The 19,781-nt window shown below is 42.0% G+C and overlaps 1 protein-coding gene across 1 annotated transcript in view; it reads left to right on the forward strand.

Moving 5' to 3' along the window:
* LOC120427198 (uncharacterized) overlaps positions 1 to 19,510 on the forward strand; it is an 83,375-nt gene extending 63,865 nt beyond the window's left edge. The window contains exon 3 of the mRNA XM_052706605.1: positions 19,374 to 19,510. The gene's annotated coding sequence lies outside the window, so the exon portion shown is untranslated. The remainder of the gene's footprint in view (positions 1 to 19,373) is intronic.
* Positions 19,511 to 19,781: the final 271 nt, after the last annotated feature.

Consider the following 19,781-nt stretch of genomic DNA (forward strand, 5'->3'; position numbering starts at 1 on the left):
GGCAGTGAACACACCTCAGAAAGGTGACATTGCGCTACGTCGTTCGGGTGTTTCGAGTAAAACCGCCAGTTTACCCAAAACCCGTCCAATGTTTTAATCCGCCGCAGGTCCTGGATCTTGACGGCACCGCGGTTGAAGTACAACAAGTACAGCGTGTGCGTACCTGTCTCCGTGGTCTTGCGCGAGAGCCCCTTTATCTCCCGCGGTTGTACTTTCGCGTTTTGGAGGTGTTCCTCCAGCTGCGAAATATCGCGATCCATATACCCGCCGAGGACAAGCCCCCCCGCTGTTGTCAAAACCATCCTGACTTTCAAAAATCGAATTTTCGCTCCGTTGTTGGAAAATCTGTGTATATCTGTGTCAGATTTAAAAAGTCTGCTTTGTCTGTGCATCACAAAATGTCTGGACACAACTTCAAAAGTCTGTGAAACACAGACAAATCTGTGTACCTGGCATCCCTGGTTGTTGCTGGCTCTAGCGTTGCCAGGGTTGTGCACAAATTGAAAACAAAACAATTTAAACACCAACCATAAACTAGGGGAAATATGCCCATTTAAAGCCTAATAAGCGGTCGTGTTTGAATGATGCTGGATAATCTGGAGTGTTCCTTGAAATTCACTAAAACCAAGTACACTCAAACCCCGATGGTTCGACGCCAACTGTTGTCAAACGAACGGGGTCACGTTTTAGTTTGACACCCCTTTTACACGGAGTTCACACACACTACCAAACGTTTGTTTCGATAGTGTGCGTGAGCGCCTTGTAAAAAGTGACAGTTCGTCACTTTTTGGTTTGACTTTGACCAACCAACGGGGTACAAACTAAAAAAGTGTCAAACGAAAAAGTGACCAACCACCGGGGGTTGAGTGTACACCAACGAGTAGAGCAACTTTTTGTGAACATTTCTGTTTATTTTCACTTTTATTAAAAGTTATGCTATTCCTTTTACAAGCATTTAAAACAAATATTTCCGAAATGCATTCTAATCAGTCGAGTGCATTGGGCCACGCCCATTTTTCTATTTTCAGCTTAGTTCTTTTTTTTTCCAGCGCTCTTTTGGGTCTGCTTAGTGCTGCCAAAAATGATGAAATTTTAAGCGAACACTCACGAAAAGTAGCATTTATAGCGAAAGCGACAAAAAAATTATTTTAAAATTTCGTGTTTTTTTTGTTATTTTGCAGGGTTATTTTTTTGAGTGTAACAATGTTCTATAAATGTGTAGAGCAAACATCAACAAAAAAAATGTGTATAAACATAAGGCTAGGGGGTGTACAGAGTCAAAATAATTATATTTCGTCAATATATTAACGTTGTCGTTGATCTACTAGTTAATTTATTGACGAAAAATGGTATGACCTACATTTGCACACCTTGGTTGACAGTTGACAGACAAAAACAACAACAATTGTGGCGCAGAAAATTTCACCATCCTGAAGCATACTGTTCGGAATTTGTTTTGAAGAAGAAGTCCTGTCCAGTCACAGATTGGCCAAATCAGGCCTTAGCAAGCTTCCGCCACACTTAAGAATTGTTTCGACCGGGTTTGACGGAGCTCAAACGGGAAGAGGTTTCAGGGCAGCAGATATAGGCAAAAGATTCACTTAGATCAATCGTTACCCTCCGGTGTGGCTCGAGGAGGAGGAGGCAGAGGTTATGTCAACAGCTGGAATGATTTTCCGGGTTATTTCACCAACTATGTGGATCTACCATGCTTTGTTAAATTTTCTTTTGTTACGTGGTGGAAGAAGATGGTAACTGTTCTCTGTGCTATTTGTTTTCATCCCGCCGCGATGAATGGTTTTATTTGGCCGCATTCGGTGATCGAATTTGTTTCGATCGGGTATTGTAAAATACGAACGGGAGGAGATTGAAATGTCGTTGGCGAGAGGAAATGATTGTTCTTGACTATCGTTGCTCTGTGATGTGGTTTGAGGTGGAGGAGACGGAGGCTAAATTACCGGTGGACAGGACTTTTGCAAGATTTCCTAGTGGATCGTAGCCACCATGGACATGGTTATGATTTAACATTTTTCTTATGCGAGCTGGACGAAGACAATTAAGGATGTGCAATACCGATTGCTCAGATTGTTTAGGTTCTGCTCTCTAGCCAAAACAGGAAATACGGAATATTTCACTTTGTGGTCCTCTAATTTGGGGTTAGGTTGTGTAAAAATGCTTTTACTTTTTGCCCCTTTGTGCTGTAGAATGATATCTTGTCGGTGCCCTTCTGGTACACAGGAGTGGTTAGATTCTGTCCTTCAGTTTTCTTGTTTTACTAAGACAAATGATTATTTTTATTCTTTTGCGTTGTAACTTGAGCAATCCTGGTCGCCGGAACAAGGTCCGCGCTAAAGATAATCTGTCCAATTCCGACCGCTGCTAAATTTTCCCCCAGAATCTCCATGCTTCACCGCAGAAATTGTTTGTCATGTTTTGACATTTGATTTGACATTTCTATATGACAGTGGTGGTGGATCAAGGATGTACATAACCAGGTGAGGTCGCGTTAAAGTATTGACGAAATATTAATATATCAACGAACTATTGTTAGTCTATCGACCAAGTTGTCCTGCCCCTAGACATAAGGGGTTTGCTGGGCCTTCCATCGGATGAGGAAGTAATACGTCGGTCCCGGCCTTGTTTATTGTTAGGCCGTTAAATCATTCCAGGTATAGGAGTCGTCTTCCTGCTATACAGCAATTCCCCACGAAAACAGCATGGAAAAAAACAAAAGTGCTCGGATCGGGCTCAAAATTTTTCTGGGGGTTCCCTAGCCGAAATAATTAGACCCGTATTTTTTTGTTTGGCCATTAGGGTGACCTACGCTGTGTTAGGGTGGTCTGAAAAATGGCCATTTTCGTCGATTTTCGCAAAAACCACTTTTTTTGAAAAATCATAACTCCTCGCCATTTTAACCGATTTCAATTGTCTTATACGCAAATGAAAGGTGATAAGTTGGCCTTTCAAAGAAAAATAGTAAGAAGTTTCAAAAATCTAGCCTAACATATGAAAAGGGCGTATGAAACTTTAAAATGCCGTTTTGGCGGTGTCTGGACCAAAGAGCCTATGTCTGGAAATATTTTTATCGGATTCCCCGGACATTTTTACATAACATACTAAAAAATGGGAGGAGTTCATTAACAGGATTCCGAGATATGATTTTTTGAAAATAAAATCCGTGTTTTTTGACGCGCCGCGCGCAAAAACCGGAAAATAACGAAATTGGCAAAAAATCAAATTTTTTCACTAAAACTGCGATAACTTTAAAATTTCAGCGATGACCTATAGATGTTTGGGTACCAAAATTTTCGTAATTAAAAGACGCAACTTTTGATACCCAAACATCTATAGGTCATCGCTGAAATTTTAAAGTTATCGCAGTTTTAGTGAAAAAAGTTGATTTTTTGCCAATTTCGTCATTCTCCGGTTTTTGCGCGCGGCGCGTCAAAAAACACGGATTTTATTTTCAAAAAATCATATCTCGGAATCCTGTTAATGAACTCCTCCCATTTTTTAGTATGTTATGTAAAAATGTCCGGGGAATCCGATAAAAATATTTCCAGACATGGGCTCTTTGGTCCAGAAACCGCCAAAACGGCATTTTAAAGTTTCATACGCCCTTTTCATATGTTAGGCTAGATTTTTGAAACTTCTTACTATTTTTCTTTGAAAGGCCAACTTATCACCTTTCATTTGCGTATAAGACAATTGAAATCGGTTAAAATGGCGAGGAGTTATGATTTTTCAAAAAAAGTGGTTTTTGCGAAAATCGACGAAAATGGCCATTTTTCAGACCACCCTAACACAGCGTAGGTCACCCTAATGGCCAAACAAAAAAATACGGGTCTAATTATTTCGGCTAGGGAACCCCCAGAAAAATTTTGAGCCCGATCCGAGCACTTTTGTTTTTTTCCATGCTGTTTTCGTGGGGAATTGCTGTATAAGTACAAACAATTTGGAATCGCAATCCAAAGGTCGTCAGTTCGAACCCTGGGGTGGAAGGTTCCTTGGAGTAGAAAGAGGTTTGGGTGCCCTCCCCATTCAAGCCTTCGGACTCCTAGGTTCGAGCAGAAACTTGCAATAGAGACCACAAAAGAACTGGGGGTCGTGAATGTGGCTGGTTTGTTTTGTTGGGTTTGCTGGTAAAAATAAAATACATCAAAAATCGCTCCTAAAGTTTAATTCAGATCCACATTACCTCCTTGCCCTGATATACAGTGTAAACTAACAGGATATCGTTTCAATAAAATTACAATTACAATTACAATTACTATTGTCAAAACCAGAAATGTTACCAGCGTTACGTGGATCGGTTTTTTTTCTCGAAGACACCATATTTTTAGTTATTGACCTTTTCATCGGAGCTTTAACTTTTGACAAAGAACTTTGTCCTAAGGGCTCTATCCAGGTTTTTAAGCGAAGATGGCGTTCGAATGGTGTACGCCCGAAATGTCAAAATCGCGCAGTAGCACCAACATTAGAAAAAAAAATGTGGCTGTCATGCCATGGCACACTTGTTCCGTAATGTTGGTACCACTGCGTGATTTTGATATTTCGGGCGTTCACCATTCGAGTGCCATCTTTGCTTAAAAACCTTCTGGTGAGGTGTCAATCCAGAAAAACGAAAAATGACGCGCGTTACGAAAATGTTGCATGCTTGGTACTGGGGAAGGGGTCTGCTACGCAACAAGGCGCTGTTGCGTGAAATTTTCCATACAGTTGCAACAAAAAGCGAATGATGAGGTTTGGGATAACCGGCACAAAGAGGCGGGGCATCCGTCACCATTCTGAGCCAATATAACCCCGCTCGATCAGCCCAGGGAAATCATTCTATCGCTGGACACCGAGGAGTAAACAACAACCTGGACCTGGAAGCAGATGGCCTGAAGGCCCAGAAATAGTTGGCAACAATCTGGAGTGGCCGGTGCCCTCATTGAAGTTCTCCCGAGAGGACATTTACCGAACCATACGATTTTGGGCAATATGGGCATCAAAATTCATGGTTTTCAATACTGGTAATGCAAATAGCCATTTTAACAGTATTGACCACAACCTGGAGTGGCTGGTGCCCTCAGGGAGGTTCTCCCGGGAGGACATTTACCGAACCATACGATTTTGGGCAATATGAGTATCAAAATTCATGGTTTTCAATGCTGGTAATGAAAATGGCAATTTTGACCCCCAGGGAGGTTCTCCCGGGAGGACATTTATCGAACCATACGATTTTGGGCAATATGGGTATCAAAAGATGATGAAGATGTCGGCGGCTTTCTTCCCGCAAACGCGTCGTCGGATTCAGAGGTGGCTCTCACCGAAACCCTACTGTCCAACGGTCTGGTGCAAATAAACTTCCTGCTAAACAACGCCGATCGTATATTAGATCTCGCTTTTGTTAATGATGTGGCAGCTTTTGAGTTTTTACAGCCCCCAAATTCGCTCCTGCCAGTAGACGCTCCACATCCCCCATTCGTTCTGAAACTGGAGACCAGCGCTCGCCCGTCCGGTTCCGAACCGATCGATCAGGTTGTTCAAGAGTTTGACTTCAATCGTTGTGACTTCGAAACATTCCAGAACGCCACCTTGGTGGAATGCGCACCTTCGAAACTTACGCAACCAATTGCGGAAGGCACGTAAACGGTTCCTGCTTCGAAGTTCGTGGGGGAACAAGGTCACACTTTCCTACCTCGAAACCGAATTTGCTGAGCAGCAGGATACTAGCTACCGGAACTATATCGCGGGAGTCCAGGACAGTCTCCAGTCCAATTCAAAGAACTTCTGGTCGTATGTCAAGGAGAGGAAGCAGGTGGGTGAAATACCAACAGAGATGTCGTATCGCGAGGAAAAGTCGACTTCTCCGGAGGCAGCCGCCAACCTTTTTGCACGGTTTTTCGAATCCGTTCACAGCCCGACTGAACCCACGGTCACCGCAGAGCAGCTTAACGAACTTGTGACATTCAACATCAACCTCCCGTTGCTAACTGTTTCGGTCGCGGAAGTCAAGACAGCTTTAAGCTCTGTGGATGCAGCAAAAGGCCCGGGACCCGACCGGATCCCACCATCCGTCGTCAAGAACTGTTGCAACTCGCTTGCCCGTCCCGTCACAAGCATTTTTAACCGCTCGCTTTCCGAAGGTGTCTTCCCGTCGGAGTGGAAGGTCGCCTCAATAACCCCGATTCACAAATCGGGTAGTCGAAGCAAAATTGAGAATTACCGGTCGATTTCCATACTGAACTGTTTGGCTAAGGTCCTGGAAAAGTTGCTTGTTGACCACATTTACCCGTCCGTGAAAAACATCGTCTCGGAATTCCAGCACGGCTTCATGAAGCAGCGATCTACCACGTCCAATCTGATGGCTTATACAAACTGGATAATCCGGAGGATGGAGAAACGACAACAAGTTGATGCGATCTACGTCGACTTCGCCAAGGCCTTCGATCGAGTCCCGCACAAGCTTACGATCGCCAAACTAACGGCGCTTGGCCTACCTGACTGGGTTACACGTTGGCTAAACTCGTACCTGTCCAACCGCTCCGCTTACGTAAAGGTTGCCGGTTTCCTCTCGTCCGGTTACAATATCCACTCTGGTGTTCCCCAAGGAAATCATCTCGGGCCGCTGTTCATCAACGATTTGTGCTCCCGTCTTCAGTCGAGTAAGCTACTCTATGCCGACGACCTCAAAATCTTCCGACAAATTAGCGATGCCGGTGACGTTCGTGCGCATCAGAACGACATCAACACGCTGCTTCGATGGTGCGCTCAGAATGGAATGGAAGTGAACGAGAAAAAGTGCAAACTGATCTCGTTCTACAGGATCCGGAGGCCAATCCTAGCTGAGTACAACATGGATCAATCAGCACTTGAACGAGTTCAATCCATCGTGGACTTAGGCGTCACGATTGACTGCAAGATGGAATTCAACAAGCACGTCTTCATCTCCGTGGCCAAATCCTACGCTATGCTTGGTTTTCTCCGAGGAAATGCAGCTGGCTTCACTGACCTTAGAGTCTAGAAAACCCTGTACCTTTCGCTGGTCCGCAGTGTGTTGGAGTACGCCGTACCGGTGTGGGCACCGTATTACGCCGTCCACCAGCAAAAGATCGGGAGCATCCAGCGTCGGTTCGTGAGATTTACTGCTCGAGTGTTGCCCTGGAACGACCCTGGCACTTTGGCACTCTACTCGGATCTGTGCGCGCTGGTCGGCTTGCCAACACTTCAACACAGGAGGAATCTTCTTCAACGACTGTTTGTATTTGGCGTTTTGCGGAACAATATCGACTGTAGTGAGCTGCCGGAAGAGGTACACATCCGGGTGCCGTCAAGAGAATTTCGTAACTACCAGCTACTTTCTATACCGAGACACACGACCATGGACATCACAACCCTCTTGACGCTTGTTGTAGGAAGTTTAATCATCCGAGTATTTTAGAACATTTTGACTTTAATTTGTGCAGTAAGTCTGTGTTTAGAAGTAAAATATTGTTACTTAGTTAGTAAGATAAAATCAAGTCTGAAAAGACGGTAAATAAATTAAAAAAATCATGGTTTTCAATACTGGTAATGCAAATACCCATTTTGACAGTATTGGCCACAACCTGGAGTGGCCGGTGTCCTCGGGAGATTCTCCCGAGGGGAAATTTACCGAACCATACGATTTTGGACAATATGGGTATCAATATTCATGGTTTTCAGACTGGTAATGAAAATGGCAATTTTGACAGTATTAGCCACAACCTGGAGTGGCCAGTGCCCTCAGGGCGGTTCTCCCGGGAGGACATTTATCGAACCATAGATTTTGGGCAATATGGGTATCAAAATTCATGGTTTTCAATACTGGTAATCCGAATGGCCATTTTGACAGTATTGGCCAGAACCTGGAGTGGCCGGTGCCCTCAGGGAGGTTCTCCCGGATGGACATTTACCGAACCATACGATTTTGGGTATCAAACTGAGGGCCTCGTGGCGCGGTGGTTAGCGATTTTTGCCGATCCCTATGTTGCTATGGGGCGCGAGCTCGATTCCCGCCTTATCCTCCTGGCCTTCTATCGGATGGGGAAGTAAAACGTCGGTCCATTTGCGCAAAAAGGGTTTGGGTGACTCACCACACATAACCTTCGGACGCCTAGAAATGAGCAAAAACTTGCAACAGAGACCAAGTACCATTAAAATGGCCATTTTGACAGTATTGGCTTCAATCAGGAGTGGCCGGTGCCCTCAGGGAGGTTGTCCCGGGTGGACATTTACCGAACCATGCGATTTTGGGCAATATGGGTATCAAAACTCGTGGTTTTTAATACTGAAAATGATAAAGGAAATTTTGAAAGTGGTGGCCAGTCCCCTAAGGAATGTTCATTCATGTCACGGGAGACATTTACGAAACCAACGAGTTTTGGCAATATGGGTATTTTTGCTTTGCAATACCAACACTCAAAACAAAATGGTGGTCTGCTGCTCTTGAAGAAAATTTTCGCTGTGAAAATAAACAGTGTTGCAAATGAGTGATAAAAAAGCTATCAATAGATTATCTCTGCTCCAAAAATATCTGAGAGTATAGTGGCCGTCACTATAGCTTGTGAGATCTCTTCTTATGCCTCGTGATTCCCAGCGATGTCATTCTCTCTCTATCACTCTTTCCCTTTTCCTCGACTATGCCCTCTCACCGCATAGTCTCTCAATCTCTCCGAAAACTGCAATGAGAGAACGCGAGAAGGCGATTAGGAGCCGACCACGCATGACGTCCCGTTAAACTGCGTTTGCGAAATTGGTTTTGTGGCGGCTTTTGTGGTTAAACGCTGTTGTGGTAGGATGAACGTGGAATCGGGAATTGGAGAGAAAAGGAAAATGTCAATCGCGAGTGGGTAAACACGAAAACGTGTTCGGCTATGTTCGGCGCTGAGAGTTTCAATGAAGAGAGAAGAGCAGTTATATTTGAGGCATGAATATTCAGGCGGGATAATTGTAGTTGCTGAGAGCTGATATTTTGATATTTTAACAACCCTGAAAATAAATAATTTATTGAATTGCGCAAATAAGGCGAAATGGAATTTAAAATTCGAAAAGATTGACTCTTTCGTGAGATTTCGTAAGACTTGAAAAAGACTTTTTGGTGGTTTTTTGTGTTGTGTCATGGATTTGTGGCAACCAATTAAATCATCCACGGAAATGATCCTTTCCTGGGGTTTTATTTTGATGGAAATTTGGGGGGAAATATTAAAATTAATTTATACGCAAAACATCAAAAGCATTCCAAAAAAATCACCAAAAGCAGTGCATGAATGATTTGAAGCAATAACTCTTTCGTGATTTTTTTTTGTTAGCCCTAATAAGCGCCATTTTGTTAAATTGCAGCAGAAGTTGATTCTTGAGGCGATCTTCTCGAGCGTCCATCCAAGTAGGCCTTGTTTTTCTCCTTCGACGCCATTTTGGCAGCAATTTCACGCACACGCTGGCGCTGGCGTGTTTCTTCTTCTCGGAGCTCGCTTTTGATTTCCTTCAGTCGTTGTTTTTCCGCTACTTCTGCTGCAGCTACGATGTTGTTGGTTCGAACGATGACGATGGAATGAACAAACCTGGCAAAAATGCTGCCTTTACGACTTCCCATCCCCACCAGTGCAACAAAAAGCGAATGACGTAGAAATGGGATAACTGGCGCGAAGGGGCGCGACATCCGTCTCCATTTTGAGCCAATATAACCCCGCTCGATCAACCCTGGGAAATCATTCTATCGTTGGACGCCGAGGAGTAAACAACAACCTAGACCTGGAAGCAGATGGCGTGGAGGCCCAGAAGCAGTTGGCCGAAAATCAGCTGGTCTGGAGCTAGGAGCAGACCAATTGGAGGCAGGCCAGCCGTAATTATTGAGAGCCACCGGAATATTCTGGCCACAAGACCCAGGAGTGGCCAGATCCCTCAGGGGTGTTCCGATGGGAGGCCATACGAGACTGTAAAATATGGGCATCAAACTTCTTGGTTTGAAAATGGGCATTTTGACAGTATTGGTCACAACCTGGAGTGGCCGGTGCCCTCAGGGAGGTTCTCCCGGGAGGACATTTACCGAACCATACGATTTTGGGCAATATGGGTATCAAAATTCATGGTTTTCAATACTGGTAATGAAAATGGCCATTTTGACAGTAATGGCCACAACCTGGAGTGGCCGGTGCCCTCAGGGAGGTTCTCCCGGGAGGACATTTACCGAACCATACGATTTTGGGCAATATTGGTATCAATATCCATGGTTTTTGATATTGATAATTAAAATGACAATTTAGAAAAAAAAAAGGTGGCCAAAACCTAAAGTGGCCGGTGCCCTAAAAGAAAGTTTTCCCGGGAAGACATTTACTGAACCAACGAGTTTTGGCAATATGGGTATCACAACTCATGGTTTATATTTACTTTAGTGCCTCATTCGGTACCTTGAACCTTGGTCTGAATGCCTGTCACAACTCAGTGAGAAGTACCGATGCTGTACTAGTCCTCAAGACGATCAGACCGGCATTGGCCTTACATTCTGCATTTGTCACTTTTTTCTTCATGAATTCAATTCATGGCAGTTACACGCAGCCAAGAAAACTTGGCAATGAATCACGGATGAGAAAAAAAAACTCATTGAGTTCTATTCTGAAAGTGCTGTGTAGGCATAGAATGCACACAATGTGCGTTGACCTTCCCGCGAAAAACAATTGACGCGAAAACCGCGCTGTCCCGCTTGCAAAAAAAACATCCAAGTTATGCTGCCCAACATTTATCTATACGATGTGACGTAACGTTTGAACTTTATCTCATTCGCAGTGTAAAACGAAAAGAGTATCTCACTCACTAGTGCACATATTTGTACCGCAGGCTTGTTTAAGGTTATTTTTTGAATAAGTAATCATGAGAAATAGAAGAAATATATAAATAAAGTAGTAAGTTATGTAAAGTTTATTTTTTTTTAATCATGCAATTCTTTCGGTGAACAGAAGCAAGGTATTTGTTGGTTCCACGTTCAATAACATCAATCATCATTATCAGGTCTTTAGTGATATAAGGTCTTTATTGAATGCACTAGTCTACCTATTACATTAACAATATTCTTGGAGCAACAAGGATAGTATACAAGAGATTTAAAAAAAGTCATTTTTTTCATTATGTAATGCTTAAGCGGTTCCTAACAAGCGTCATCAGCGCCCCTCGATTAATATGTGGAATAGGGTGCCCAGAATATGGGACTTTTTCTCAAAACCTCGCTCCACAAGCCGATTATTGTTCCTTGACCTATTTTAGGACTCTGGGCCAAATATGAGCAAAATTGGTCAACATTTACCCATTAGTACTCGAAGGTGAAATTGTATGGGAAAAAAATAAAAAATGTATGGAAAACTCAACTTTCTTACGGTTTGATCTGCACGGTGCGCTACTTCCATCCAAATGTTCCCAAAAGTGAGATTCTTATTGAAAATTTAATGCTCTACAACTTTGTAGAACATGCCAAAGCTGTAAAACTTGATCCTGAAAAGTTATTAGCGATTTAAAAAAGTCATTTTTGTATGAAAAACATTCTTTTCACCAACTTTAGTCTCGGGTATCAATGGGTTAATATCAACCAATTTCGCTCAAAATTTGCACAGATGCTTAAAATAACCCAGAAAAACGTTTTCCGCTTGTGGAGCAGGGGGTCATTTTTTCTGGGCACCCTAATGTGGAAGCTAAAATGAGTGATTATGTAAAATACGCGGTCGCGTACGCGCTTGGAGAGCTTGGAGAGCTTCAAAGAAGTATATAACGGACAGTGATTTCAATGATAGCTGCACGAGAAAACCGTGTCACAGCAGCAACGGCAGTGAACTGACCTGAGGTTTTTTTTATCGCTAGGCAGATGTCATGTAACACCTTAGGTCACAGAGATACCTCGAGTGTGTTGTTATTCACACTTTTCAATAAACTGAGCAACCATTATTATCACGACCAAAGTGCAACCAATACCAGTGAACAGATTTTTTCCTAAGTTCTAATTTCGACAGGCCAAAATTTATGTATGTACTGAGAATTTTACATTATGAGTTTGCAGATTCTCACTATATAAACAAATTATTTGCCCAATTTATGATAGAAGCTTGATCGATCACTTCCTTATTTGACTGTATTGACACACCAATATTTTGAAATTGTTCTTTACAATGACGAACGAAAAAATCATTTTAGACTTTGCACACCCAGATAGACCAGATAATTTGTTTCACAATACGTAAAATGCTTCTCGAAACAATCTGATAACCATTTTCGATTGATGCATCCTGAATCAAGATTAAATCTAAAAAAATATGAATCATAGCTTTCGAACCATCGTCGATAATCGATAACACGTCCCAGTAGCATACCGCCTCACCTTTTGACCTTTACAGATCCCCAAAATACGATTTCAATCCTGAGATATTCAATAAAAACCAAAAATAAAACTTCTTGCATTGTTGTCGCTCTTCATATGAACGTAGTTTCAATCTTGTAGTGCTATCTTGTCACTCCCTGTAAATTGATGTAATTGAGACAACTGGCCAAAGGGATATCATGTCAGAACGCGTTTGTCACACGTACAAGTTAGACTACTGTAAACATTTGTAATTATAACAAAATTTAACAACCGATAAACGGGAAATGTCTCATCCGCAGCATCCGATTGTTTGCCTTGAGAATAATATATAATACCTTTCAACAAACACTATGATTTTGGGTCGCATCATCATCTTCTATGATGAATCCTGACCAAACACCCTATCCTACTAACAAGTTTTCAGGTTCCTGGCGCTCGTGGGGTGTAAGCACAGAGTAAATCAGCTGCCCTAGTAGCAACCTGCGCTAACTAACATTCCCGTCCCTTAAAATCGAGGTCTACAAACTGACATGGCGGGCGCCGTTGGTGGCCAATGACTGTTACCTATTCGCAACTGATCTAGCTTTAGCAATCATGGTGTTTTACCTTTTCAGCGCATTCATACATGCTGTTGATAAGGGAAACACCACTAGATCGTCGAAGCCTATAATCAGTAGTGCTGAAAGGATATTACGGTTCTGTTCAGCAACGGAGGGGCAACCATGGGTGATCTCTCATGCTCATGCTCATGCTCATGTAAACATTTGTAATTATAACTCGGGACTCCAGCAACCGGAGTGTGCAAGTGGCACTGCTACGGGTCGGTCGTGGCATATTTTTTTTACGATTTCTATGTGAAAAATATTAAGTTTAACGGTGCACATCAACCAGAGCTTTTGCACCCAGATTTTTGTTACAGACATTTTAGTATCTTCAAAACTACGGGTACTATCGACATATTTTTTTATTCATCCCCTGAAGTACTGTCCACAAAGCAATTTACAACAAAGTTTGATTAATTTTACAATCCCGTTATTGCAGGATTGGGTTCGTAAGTTTGACAATTTTGGAATAAGAAGACAACAACTTCCTTCGTTGCTGTGCACCCTTAACAGTGAAAAGTTATCCATCCGTCGCGGAAAATGTTTCTACGTACGAATAATGTGGAATTCAAGTGATTCTTGAGAAAAAAGTGCAATTTTTTGTGATTTTTGTTTCAATTTGGAGCAGGAGGAAAATGTCGTCATGTTTTAGCACTTGTTGGGCTACGCCATCCGGAGAGAGAATTCTTAGTGGTGTTAGTGTATCTATAATTTTCTCTCGCGAAAATGGTTGTGAAAAAGCAGAGTACAGAGAGAAACAGTTTTTTTTTGCCGCGCGCTCCTGGCTCCTCGCTCTTCCCGGAAAAGAAGGCACTTGAGAGCCGAGAGAACAGGCTGGCGTGTATGACAGTGTTGGTGTTGGTGTAACGAAGGCGGCCAACAACAGCAGCTTGACTTGGCGGCGCGATTTCGGAGGAAGTTGCAGCTTGAAACCCGCATGGCGCTACTGCTCCGTACCCGGTGAGAGCGTTCCTTTTATGTTTTGCCTCGTTTCTCGTCTTGAATGGTGTTAGTGTGAGCAAGCGAATGATCGTGATTACGATGTGAGAGAATGAGTGATTGGCTGTATGTGTGTGTGCTTCTCTTCCCGAATACCACAGTTGACTCACAGTAGAGGTCACAAACTCACAGATCGAATCCGTGTCAAATTCAATTTTCGTATGGGTCATTCCATCTCAACTGTGCACGAAAAAGTGCAAATTTGAAAATTACCCTCTTCGATCCTGCTCAAATTTGGCAGAGCTGTTGATACTATCAAAACATGCAAAAATCCCGAATTTCATCCAAATCGGACCACCCCCTCCATTTTTGTACCTCCCCAAAAAATCGACTTTTTGGCGATTTTTGATCAAACCTCCTAGTTTCAAACGGCGGAGGATGTGAGTCGTGTCGGTAGAAATAGGATCAAGCTGCTCGTGATAGAGGCTCGTGAGCGCAACTGGAATTCCGGACGCATACGGCCTAAATATGGGACAACTCCCGGGTGCTTAGAAACCAGAAACTTGGTGAGATCTATCCAAACTGAAATTTTCACATTTTGCCTACTTTTCAACAATTATTAAATACGCGCTGATCCCTGTTTTGCCTGATGGGATTGGAAGTTTAAAGATAGTTCGAGGACTCGTCTGGTTCTTGTTCTATGTTTAGGCGGGGCCAGACAATGCCCAATGACCTCGGAATTGGGCCGCTAGGATCTCTGCCATTCTGAAATGGGTCATTGGAAGCAGCGCGAGGGCTGTCACCACCTAATACCCGGGACTGAGATATGTTGTATCAGCATAAACCAAGTCTGATACAAACTATTCTTTCCCATAATTTCGCTGCCGGCCAGCGGGTATTGGATTGGACCACACACACACACACACAACCTCCTAGTTTCAAACGGCGATAGCTCAGGAACCACAAATCTTAGAAGGTCGGTCTTAGATTCAATTTTGAAGGAAATTGGACGTAGAATCCATTTCCGTGATCAAAATGTTGATTAATTTATTTGTTCTACCTGTATTGCACAATTGAAAACTTTAAGCGGCCGTATCTCAAAACACCCCAACTTATTTTTTTTATTTGACCTCACCATCGTGTTCCCCGGCCAATTTTACATAAGAATCACTTATCGACAGAAATGAATATGTTTCGTTCCAGAGATATCGAATTTTAAAGTTTTGTGTTTTCGAGATTACCTACATCAGCTTCATTAGCCGCATCTGCTAGAAGCACACAGGTGGGCTGATCAATAACTGCTACCTGGTGTTTTGGGAGAAGATTAATTTAATTTATATTTTTAGAACTTTACGCAAATATTTATTCAAATGGCTAGTAGGGGAAATTCTCGTATGTTTGGCAGGTTAAGTCCTCGCTCCTAGTTCCGTCCAATTTGCTCATTTTCACTATTTAAACAACAAATTTTGCAAAACTTTTGATAGAAACTTGCTTGTTCACTTCTTATTGAGCTATTTATCACTCGATTTCAGTTGAAACCGCTTTTAATCAGCTGTAATTGAATGCCAAAGCGCTGATATGGCAACATTAGAGGAACGCTGGAATTAGATGCTGTTCCCCTACCTTGATCAATCTATTTTTGTGAAAGGAATAATTATTGGGTTATTTTGAATGCACCATTTTTTTACGTGTTGCTAACCATTTTAGAGTACCTCCGAGGCCATGACTAGGGCCTTTATCATGGGCGGTAGCAAAATAGTGCCATTCAGCAAAAACCCCAAAACCTGCTTTATTATTATTATTATTATTATAGTTTATTATTGTCACTTTACCATATTAAATCAATTTTTATATTGTGAGCCAGCTCCATTTGATTAAAAGATGATTTTGGTAAAGGTACATTCAATTAAAAAAAAAATCCTTATACGTGAGGACAGCAGCCGTAGTTATTGTGTTCCAAGAATGATAGAAGAAAAAAGCACAGTTGTTCGGACGGTGTCGAAATCATCGCAACTAAATTTGGGGAATTAGCCGCTTTGCAGCAGATCAAACTTTGTGATTTTCTAACTTTTTTCAGTTTTATACTTTCCAGAAATCCTTTTCCTACTCCTTGTGATCGTCCTTCACTAGAGTACAACGTATCAACAAATTTTAATTCATATTTTTTACTCAATAATGTATAGTGCACTTATTGTTCAGTGTTACTAACAAGATTAATTGCATTTTCCTGCTCGCTCCGTCGGAATCCAATTCTGCCCTTTACTGTGTGTCGTTTTTGCTCTATTCTGTGGGTTAGCACAGAAAGTCACTTCATTCATTTTTTGAGCAGATAAACATTCGTGATTAAACTCCAGTTTCCTACAGTGTTATACAGTTAATCTTTGCCCAATTTGATAAAGATTTTTTATGATGAAATATTATTTCATTAAATGACCAGGTAGCAGTTATTGATCAGCCCGCTTGCGTGCTCTTAGCAGATGCGGCGAATGAAGCTGATGTAGGTAATCTCGAAAACACAAAACTTTAAAATTCGATATCTCTGGAACGAAACATATTCATTTCTGTCGATAAGTGATTCTTATGTAAAATTGGCCGGGGAACACGATGGTGAGGTCAAATAAAAAAAATAAGTTGGGGTGTTTTGAGATACGGCCGTTTAAAGCTTTCAATTGCGCAATACAGGTAGAACAAATAAATTAATCAACATTTTGATCACGGAAATGGATTCTACGTCCAATTTCCTTCAAAATTGAGTTTATGACCGACCTTCTAAGATTTGTGGTTCCTGAGCTATCGCCGTTTGAAACTAGGAGGTTTGGTCAAAAATCGCCAAAAAGTCGATTTTTTGGGGAGGTACAAAAATAGAGGGGGTGGTCCGATTTGGATGAAATTCGGGATTTTTGCATGTTTTGATAGTATTAACAGCTCTGCCAAATTTGAGCAGGATCGAAGAGGGTAATTTTCAAATGCTGTTCCGCTTCAGATGGAATGACCCGTATTTTGAAGTAGAACTACGCCGCGTCTTTTGTATTTTTATTTTTTATGCTTTTTAACAGTTCACGTCGCGTTCGTCGCGGAAGGTTTCCGTTGTCGTCATTCGTTTTACCCAGCCCTCTGTCACGACGGCCATGTTTATGAAACCTAAATGTTCGACGCAAACATGAAGACAACAAAAAAGATGAAGAACGCATTTGCTGTCAAAATTTGAAAATAAACAAACCGCGTGGTAAAAAAAGGCATAATTTCATAATGTTGAAATGATTTCCATTAGAAAATAACGACACGGGACGGATTTCCAAACACTAGTTCCCCCCCCACTAGACCCTATCCGCCAGAGACTATGGATAAAAGCCCCGCGAAGTGGCGATGAAGACGGTTTTGCAAGTTCAAAGTTCAGATTTGTTCGGACCACTTCGCGATGAACTTCGATTCCTTCGATTCCCTGTGCGAGTCGACAGCGGGAGTGGGCCAGTCCTCGGAGAAGGTCATCGAATGATGCTCGGAAAGACCAGCTCCGCCACAATCACCGGAATCACGGATGTTTCTGCACTTGGTCGGTTACTCCCTGCCGGAGATTGCAGCGAGTTGTTCGGAAGGATCAACAGCGGGACTTGGCCAGTCCCCGGTCCAGTGCTACCCGGCAAATCTTCCCGGTCAATCGGAAGCAACAGTTCTCACCTTTTTCCGTAACACTAATACTACTACGTGGGCTCTTCGAGGTTTTGGTGACTGTCAAACGTTCTAACCATTTACAGTGGTGCCAGAGGGTTGGTTTTACCCAGACTGGTGGCAAGCTTGTCAAAAAGTGAACCTCACTTTTGACAGTCCATATAGGGTGAAAGCTCCATAAACTGGTTGCACAAAATAGGGTATACAGGCCATTTATGAGTAAATCAGAAAATAAGTTTATTTAATATTTAGGTTTGTAATTTGAAATTGTTATTTTTTGTCTAATTAATTTTTTAGTTAAGACCGAGCCGTGCGGTAACGCTTCCGCCTCGTAAATGGGAGTCGAGAACCCGGTGCGGACCAACATAGCTGGTTATCGTTTCCCTTCTGGATTCGATTTCTGAGTAAAGGAAAAGTAGTTTATCGTTACAAGCTGTACATTATCTCTTCGAATATTGACATTTAACACTAAAATATGTTAATAAGTTATCATTAAAAAATGTGAACGATTGACTTTGTCCTCAAAAGGCTGGATAATATTTATTTTTTTCTAGTTATTTATTTTTTGACAAAACATATTCAAAATTATTCACCAAAAACAAAATTTAAAATAATTTTTCACAAAAAAAAAACTTTTTTCAATTGCACATATGCCGGCTCCTTTACCCTATATTTAGCGTCAGAGGGGTAAAGCGACCAAATAGCGGGGTCCACGGTCCAACCAATGTGAGTATCGTGGCCCATACATATAATTTGACAATCTTGCCATCAGGCTGGTTTTACCTCGTGTTTGTTTGTTTTTTGCTTTTCTTCGGTTAATTGTTCGGCTAGAGACACCAATGTAGATATTGCTGAAAATAATAAATGCACAGTATATTTTCCCGGCGATTCAGTCTTCCACAGCCGGCTGTCTAAGAATGAATCAATTTTAATTTAACACCAAATTTTCTCTTACTATTTACTCGATACAGCCGGCTGTATGAGTTTAAAACCTACTTAAACGTAAAATTGAAAATATATAAATCATTATTTTCCTTAGTACAGCAGGCTGACTGAGTATAATAATCTATTATTATAAACTTATAAATCATAAATCTTTAAATCATCCACATTACTAATTACAGCCGGCTGTATGAGTTTAATATCATAAAACATAAACCACTTTTTATCAACCCGCAATACCTTTCGAGGTATATCCTAGGGTCCTACCTTTCTACTAACATTGAGTCCAAAACCTCCCTACAAACATCTATACCACTAAGGTGACGCAGGGATCCTTGCGCACTTTAGATAGGTGTTTACTAACATTCCTCCCGCTCCCCAAAGGATAGCTTAGACCCGGCAAGGACCCCCTTATGCCCTGGGCTGTATTACACACTCATCAAAAGATGAAGACATGGTATCTCCCGTGTTGGATTATTGTTCCGGATGAGGGTCTAACACAACCACACCAAACAGTGGGATAAGCGTTGTGGAGCTATCCGTGGATAGGGCGTCCTAAAATGCTAATGCTAATAACTCGGGACTCCACCAACCAACTTCAACCAAACTTCGGTACAATGCACAGAATGGTCAGCCAAACAAAAGGTGTTTGTTATTGTTTAAATTGCGTGCTCTAGTTTTTGTTTATCCATTAAACGCGTTTTTCTCGGAACGTCGATATGTTGACATTTTATTACCAACCAACGACTACCAATAATCAACAAGTTCAATAACATGAATAATTTAATCAGTGTGTGTAACCTCTAATTACAAAACTCATATACTACTTTTTTAGATACAAATTTTACTCAAACCTACTTGTATTCTCATTTCAGATAAAAATATCAGTATAGACGATCTGGAAAGAGAAACAGGCGATGCTGCTACTCAAGCGACCTTTTTGCGCTCGAGTTCTGTAAATCCTTACCATCAATTGTACATTGCTTCTACAAAGCGACGAACTGAGGCAGAGGATGTGAACACAGCTTCCGCTTCCGAGAGCTTCTATCCACAATTTCTTCGGAATTCCAGGCATTACTTCCCAAACTCCGAGGCAGACCGATTTAGACCGACTTCCGGACGAGCTAAATTTACCGCCGAGCAATCACTGCTGGGCTCAGGCGATTTTGGCGTTCTAAAGGGCGGAACCTTCTATCAAGACACTGATCAACATCCGGTTCGTACGTTCAGTGAACTTTACGGAGTAGGCAACGGACACCAGCGGCCATTTGCATCACCACTCG

Source organism: Culex pipiens, chromosome 1 (assembly GCF_016801865.2).
Source record: "Culex pipiens pallens isolate TS chromosome 1, TS_CPP_V2, whole genome shotgun sequence".
Lineage (NCBI taxonomy): Eukaryota > Metazoa > Arthropoda > Insecta > Diptera > Culicidae > Culex > Culex pipiens.